This window comes from Pelophylax lessonae, assembly GCF_965119305.1.
Source record: "Pelophylax lessonae genome assembly, chromosome: 4".
NCBI classification, from domain to species: Eukaryota; Metazoa; Chordata; class Amphibia; order Anura; family Ranidae; genus Pelophylax; species Pelophylax lessonae.
The window spans coordinates 54,702,252-54,710,075 of record NC_138771.1 but is presented as its reverse complement, the minus strand read 5'-3'; positions in this window follow the sequence as shown (position 1 = coordinate 54,710,075).

Below are 7,824 nucleotides of genomic sequence, written 5' to 3'. Positions count from 1 at the left end.
ATACTAGATAGAAAGGTATTATATTTACTTGTATTAAACTTCTTTTTTTACATTGTTGCTTCCTGATTTCTGGCCTAGGCCAAAAAAATTTCATACATCCTAGAAGTCTTCAAAAGGATATTCTCAGATAAGCACAGCTTACCTACATGCCTGAGCTATGGGCAGCTGAATTCCAAGAAGTAAATGCTACATGATTCATATAGCTCAGGATTAATGCTAGGGGGGTGTTTTTCAAAGTGATTTCTCATCAAAATATAGCGTGGAGACATTGACGGATGGGGGAGTTTGCTTTAATTAGTAAAAATGTATTAAATAGTGTTTTCAGTGCTCAGATACAGTTTAGTTCCACTTTCAGGCAAAGGGTTAAAGCTGAACTCCAGGAATGATCTTTATTGCATATATAGATTGGTCCAGCTTGGAGTATGCAAGTATGTATATATTCTACCCTAAGGCCTGCTGAGGAAGCTGATAATCAATGTAGTAATCAATGCTACTACAGTGAGCGCTGTGAGCTCCAAGGTCCTGTGCCGAGCATCTTCCTCTCTGCACGCTGACCACAAGAGGCCTTTCGCTCAGCATTGCCAACATTCACAGAACGCCTTGTATTTTTTCAATAAATATAAGACATTCTCTCCTCCCCACCTCGTCCATGAAAGAACACCTTGTATATGTTAAAAAAAGGAAAAGGCTTTTGGTCAGTGTGCAATGGGGCAGCCGATCAGCACAGGACCTGGAAGCAGTGGCGTTGGCCAGACCGGCACCCACCAGGGGCGCAGGCCGAGGGGTGGCAAAATAAAATTGGCAGTATTAGCAGTGATTTTTGCACCCTCTGCTCAGCCTGCGCTCCCGGCGCCCCCAGACAGCGTGAGGCTCCAATCCCAAAGCCCTGGATCCACTTCAGGCAGAACAGCAGCAGTGCGGGCTCTCCAGAGCTCTGTCTCTGCCCACCCACAAGGGCAGTCAGCAGTCACATGACCATGACATCATTAATCGGCTCCAGCTCGGAGGCAGGCTGGGGGTGGGGACCCCACTGAGCTGTCAGAGGAGCACGTACCCCTGCTCAGCACCTTTAACCTCCTCTCCACTCCCAGCCTGAGGAACAGGCTGACCGGGGGACCCCCCCTCCCTCTCTGTCACTACCACTCCCTCTGTGTTACCCCCCCCTTCCCTCTCTGTCACTACCACTCCCTCTGTGTCACCCCCCTCTCTGTTTCACCCCCTCCCTCTCTGTCACTACCACTCCCTCTGTGTCACCCCCCTCCCTCTGTGTCACCACCACTCCCTCTGTGTCACCCCCCTCTCTGTGTCACCCCCCTCCCTCTCTGTCACTACCACTCCCTCTGTGCCACCCCCTCCCTCTCTGTCACCACCACTCCCTCTGTGTCACCCCCCTCTCTGTGTCACCCCCCTCCCTCTCTGTCACTACCACTCCCTCTGTGTCACCCCCTCCCTCTCTGTCACTACCACTCGATCTGTGTATCCCCCCCTCCCTCTCTGTCACCACCATTCCCTCTGTGTCACCCCCCCTCCCTCTCTGTCACCACCACTCCCTCTGTGTCACCCCCTCTCTGTGTCACCCCCTCCCTCTCTGTCACCCCCCCTGTCACCTCCCCCGTCACCCCCTCCCTGTCACCCCCCCTCTCTCTGTCACCCCTCTCCCTCTCTGTCACCACCCCCCTCTCTCTCTCTGTCACCCCCCACTCTCTGTCAAACCCCCCTCTCCCTTTCACCCCTTCTCTCTCTGTCTGTCACCCCCCTCTCTCTCTGTCACCCCCTCTCTCTCTCGGGGGGCGCCGATACAGCTCCTCGCCAAGGGCGCTGGAGACCCTAGGTACACCTCTGCCTGGAAGATCGTGGTAATCACTGTATAATTGCCAACTACTACAGTGATCTGCAGCTTCCACAGAGATCCCTCAGTTAAGATATGCATACTGACTTACTAGACCAATGCAAGTACGCAATTAACATCATACAGGGAGTTCAGCTTTACATACAGTTTATATACACTGCTCAAAAAAAGGAACACTTTTTAATCAGAGTATATCATCAAATCAATTAAACTCCTGTGATATTGATCTGTCGGTTAAGCAGCAGAGGGGGTTGGTAATCAGTTTCAGCTGCTTTGGTGTTAATGCAATTAACAACAGGTGCACTAGATGGGTAACAATGAGACGACCTCCAAAACAGGAATGGTTTTACAGGTGGAGGCGACTAACATTTTCTTTCCCTACTCATCTTTTCTGACTGTTTTTCACTACTTTTGCATTTGGCTAGGGTCAGTGTCACTACTGGTAGCATGAGGAGATACCTGGACCCTATAGAGGGTGCACAGGCATTCCAACTCCTCCAGGACGGCACATCAATACGTGCCATTACCAGAAGGTTTGCTGTGTCTCCCAGCAAAGTCTCAAGAGCGGACATTATTCGGCCGAAAATAGAGAAAATAGCACTTTCGGCATTCGGCCGAATAAGTCAAAAGGCCAAATAATTTCGAGCCGAACAATGTCAGCTTCTGCCCTGACCGCTCACCTTCCTCATTGCGGCTTCTCACACACTGCCGGTGTCCTGTCCGGCCGTGAGTAGGGGGTGTGACGTCACGCGCGCGTCCCGCCCCCTGCTCCTGACTGCGGCTCCTTCACACTAGGTCCACGCCCCGCCCCCCTGTTCGCGGCTTTTGGCTCTGGCTGCAGTTCAGGTATGTGATGTGGAGCTGAGCACATTTGGGGGAGAATACGGTAGCTGGCAGCTGCACAAGCATTAGTGTGCAGACTGCCATATGTTGTTGCCACTTGCCATGCTCATTACATTAGAGTGCCCTATAAAGTGCCCCTTAAAAAAAAAAAAAAAGAAAAAAAATGTGCCCAACAGAGTGCTCCCTTGACATAAAATGTGGCCATCAGCGTGCCCCTTATTTTATGCTAAGGGACATGCTGATGAGCATATTTTATGTTAAGGGGCACTCTGATGAGCATATTTTATGTTAAGGGGCACTCTGATGGGCATATTTTATTTTAAGGGGCACGCTAATGGGCATATTTTATGTTAAGAGCAACGCTGATTTAAATGTTTTGTTTTGCCCATCAGAGTGCCCCCTAACATAAAATGTGCCCATCAGCGTGCCCCCTAACATAAAATGTGCCCATCAGCGTGCCCCCTAAAAATTGGCAAAATAAATGGAAAAAATGCGAAACACCGCGTTCGGTATTCGGCCTTCGGCCAAGCATTTCATTATTATTCGGCTTCGGCTTCGGCCAAGAATTTCATTTCGGTGCATCCCTACTAAAAACACATGTGCAATGGCACGTATAACTATTGAGTACCACAGTATGTACACTGACCCGCCACCTATTCACCAAGCATGTGTCACTCACACAAAACAGACACCACAGGGTGTACGGTAGTAAAAACAAGAGGCAAAAAAAAGAAAAACAAAAAAATCACTATAAGGGCTCTTTCACACGGAGCGGACCGTATTGCGATCCGCTTCGGCACTTTTTTTTTTTTCACGGACACAGATGACACTTGTGTCATCCGCTCCGTATGCCCGCATATCATCCCATCCGTTAGCGGATGATATACGGACATAATGTATGTCTATGGGGATTGCGGATGTCAGCGGATGACACCGCTGACATCCGATTTTGCATCCGTTCCGTTTTTTAAACGGAAGAAAAATAGGGTTCTGTTCCGTTCCAAAAAACGGAACAGAACTGAAAGGATGCAAATCGGATGTCAGCGAATGGTCATCCGCTGACATCTGCAATCCCATAGACATTCGTTATGTCCGTATATCATCCGCAAATGGATGGGGAGATTTACAGACATACGGAACGTCCGTGTGAAAGAGCCCTAAAGCGTCCGGACGCAGTGGGAGATGTGCAGTATATTGGTCAGCACAGAAAAAATCCATATGATGGTAGAGAAGGTAATTAATTACCACAGATCTACACTGACCATATATTGTACTTGGCCCATATAAACCTAGCTTAAAGCTATTTAAGGGTGTCCGACCCTGAGCGTGATAGATACTTGAATTTAAATAATATAAATTTCCATAATTAGGTTCCAGTCCCTTGGTGACCTTATATTATGCAGGTCATCTCACTAGTTAATTGTCAGTTTCTCAGGGTCACAAGCTGACATGTGCCATTCCATATGCAAAGGCGTCATATGGGTTGTATTGGAGCTGTAGTTGTGATTAGCGAGAGGGTTGCCACAAGGTATAATGGATCAGACCGGAATGTGCAGTAGTGGGAATCCACATGAAGGAAAAACCTAAAAGTCTTACCACACCTCTGCCCGATCCCGGATGGTTGCAGAGAACCACATATGAGATGACTCACTGTACATGGGCTTTGGTTCATAAAGAATCCTCACTGAGGTAAAGTCATCCTAATGTGAACCGAGATTAAAGCATCTCATGGAGGGTCTGTGGGAAGAAAGATCCAGTCCATTGTGGTATCCACTGCTCTCCAGGCTTCTGTCCGGCTACTCCTCTTAAGCCCAGACCCGGAAGTCTAGACACAGCCCTTCGCGTCTAGTCCACGGATCAGCTGGGGCTCCCACTGACACTGTCCATGATGCGTGAGTGACGTCAATGCTTTTCACTGCGTGCTTGCATAGCTTCTTCAGGATTGCTGGTCAGGGCCGTAGAAGGCCCTTAACCCATCAGCAGGACCGGTATCTGCTCCTTTGTGCAAGGAGGAACAGGATGAGCACTGCCAGAGCCCTACAAAATGACCTTCAGCAGGCTTTAGGGTGGCCTGTGGACCTGACGTCCTCTAGTGGGCCCTATGCTCCCTGCACGGCACTGTAGAGCTCAATTGAACACCGGAATTGGCAGGTCCGCCACTAGCGCCCTGTGCATTTCACAGGTTCACTCTGAGCACATGTGAGAGATGTGAAAGGGTCTGAAAAAGCCGTGGAGAACATTATGCTGCTTCTAACATCGTTCAGCATGACCGGTTTGGTGGTGGGTCAGTAATGGTCTGAGAACTCATATCCACGGAGGGACACACAGACCCTTACAGGCTAGACAATGGCACCCTGACTGCCACTAGGTATCAGGATGAAATCCTTGGACCCATTGTCAGACCCTACGCTGGTGTAGTACTCAGTGATGTATTTTGGTTTTGTGCTGCCCTTGGCAAGACTAAAATTGGGCACCCCCCTCCCCCTCCTATGTACATTTTCCCCACTCAGAGAGGGGTGGGTGAGGGAGGGAGGGGTGAGAAAGAGAGAGAGAGAGAGAGAGAGGGGGGGAATGAGAGAGAGAGGGGGGATGAGAGAGAGAGGGGGAATGAGAGCATGAGAGAGAGAAAGGGGGGGGTGAGAGAGAGAGGGGGTGAGAGAGAGAAAGAGGGGGAGAGAGAGGGGGATGAGAGAGAGAGAGAGGGGGGTGAGATAGAGAGAGGGGGTGAAAGAGAGAGAAGGGGGTGAGAAAGAGAGGAGGGGGGGTGAGAAAGAGAGGAGGGGGGTGAGAGAGGCGGCTCTAGCAGCCAGTGGCCAATAGAGTCTCAGGTGGAGGGGGGGCGGCTTTTTTGCTGCCCCCCTGCAAAGTGCTGCCCTAGGGCTGGGCCTTGTCAGCCTAGGTCAAAATACAGCACTGGTAGTACTAATGCCCTAAAGGAAAAGTCTACCCTAACACTAAAATTGCTAATATCTACAGGCATCCATGATCTAAAGCTAACCTTTCAAACCCTGTAAAGAAGAAATCGCTATACATACCTCTTTTGAAGCCAATCCGGTCTCCAGTGGCAGAAGCTCTGCAGAGGACACAACCGACAATGGCTGTGAAATGAATGGGAAGTGACGTCACCCATAGACTTACTATGAGGCTTCCGTTGTCGACTGCCTCTTTTGCACCCGCCTCCACAGCAAAGCCACCGCTGACACCTTAGCATGGGCTCGGATCTGATCGGCTTCAAAAATGGTATGTATAGCGATTTATTCTTTACAGGGCTAGATAGATAACCACCCCTCCACAAAAAGATTTGGACCAGTGCACAAAGCAAGGTCCATAAAGACATGGATGAGTGAGCTTGGTCTGGAGGAACTTGACTGGCCTGCACAGAATCCTGACCTCAACCTGATAGAACACCTTTGGGATAAATTAGAGTGGAGACTGAGAGCCAGGCCTTCTCGTTCAACATCAGTGCCTGACCTCACAAATGGGCTTCTGGAAGAATGGTCAAACATTCCCATAGACACTCCTAAACCTTGTGAACAGCCTTCCCAGAAGAGTTGAAGCTGTTATAGCTGCAGAGGGTGGGCCAACTCAATATTGAACCCTATGGACTATGAACGGGATGCCGTTAAAGTTCATGTGTGTGTAAAGGCAGGCGTCCCAATACTTTTGGTAATATAGTGTATATGGGAACTGTTAAACCTGCCAAAAAACACCCCCCCCCCACCGCCCTCCCCAGCCCCAACCTGTGATTGGATAAAGAAAAAGAGAGCTTGTTCCTTGTCAGCACATGTGCATGCAGTAGACCTTGATTGACTTAAAGTACTGATCCTTTCTATTCCTATCTGGGTTCTACTGTGCAAAGGGTGGATAAGCTCATCACACACATTACAATGTGGCCATACAATCAACTTTACATCTTCAAATCTATGTAATGAGGACCAGTGCCGCGACAAGGTCATCTAGAGCCCAGGGCGAGCATGCCAAATTGCACCACCCCCCCTCCCCCCCCTAGATGTATGAGCATTATGTGTCAGAAAAATCCCCCCCCCCCCCAATTAAAAAAAAAAAATCTGCATGCTTAGCCTCCTAAGCAAAAAATCTGCCCGCTGCTGAAATCCCCTTCCTAGAATAAATCCACCCCCCCCCCCCGAAAAAATCCCCTCCTTCTAGTACAAATCCTCTACCCCTCAAATTTCCCCTCTGAACACAAATCCTATCCCCCCACCCCAAACCGCCCCCCCCCCCTCCCAGTACAAATTCTCCCCACTCCCCCATCCTAGCACAAATCCCCCCCAAATTTCCCTTCCTAGCACAAATACCCCCAATCATCCCTCCTAGCACAAATCCCCTCCCCCCTACCATACTACCTTATCTAGCACAAACCCCTCAAAATTCCCCCTCCTAGCACAAATCTTCTTCCTCCATCCCCCCTCCCAACACAAATCTGCTCAAATCACTACACGCAGCACACCTCCCCAAAATGTACCTCCCAGAACAATTGTTACACCCTGCCACCCCCCAAATTTCCTCTTCCAACAAAATACCCACCCCCAACCTCCTTGTGGTGACCCCACCCCAGCTCACATGATACCACAGTGCCCAGGGCAGCCGTCCCTCCTGCCTACCCCTTGTCCCGGCCTTGATGAGGACCTACCTAAACCATCCAATCAATGTTTCCAATCAGGCAGACCTTTGCACTACATAATTTCTGGTAGATATAAAGGAGACTGTATAATCAGATTGTAACATTTGAATTGAATGGCATTTAAATATAAAATTATCATTTTTCTTTTAAAGTGTATATAAACCCAAAACCAAAAATGTAATATATTGCAGATAATTAGTCTTTGGTGTGGTGGCTGCATTTTCTTTTTTTTTAAGCTTCTTTTGCTTTTTTTTAACCTGGCACAGAAATAAAACACATCTTGTCCCTGGGTGGCTGTGTCACCCCTCTCCTCCTCCATTGTATCTATAGAGGAAGCCATGGTCATCACCCTAGGCTGCTCTCCTGATATGGACTCCAAACATGTCCACATATCTTCATCCCTATTACATGGGGACAGGACAATCGGTAGCTTACAGAAGATATTAGGAAGGAAGATATTCTTCGGTGCAGCTCCAAGGAAGTGACAAGG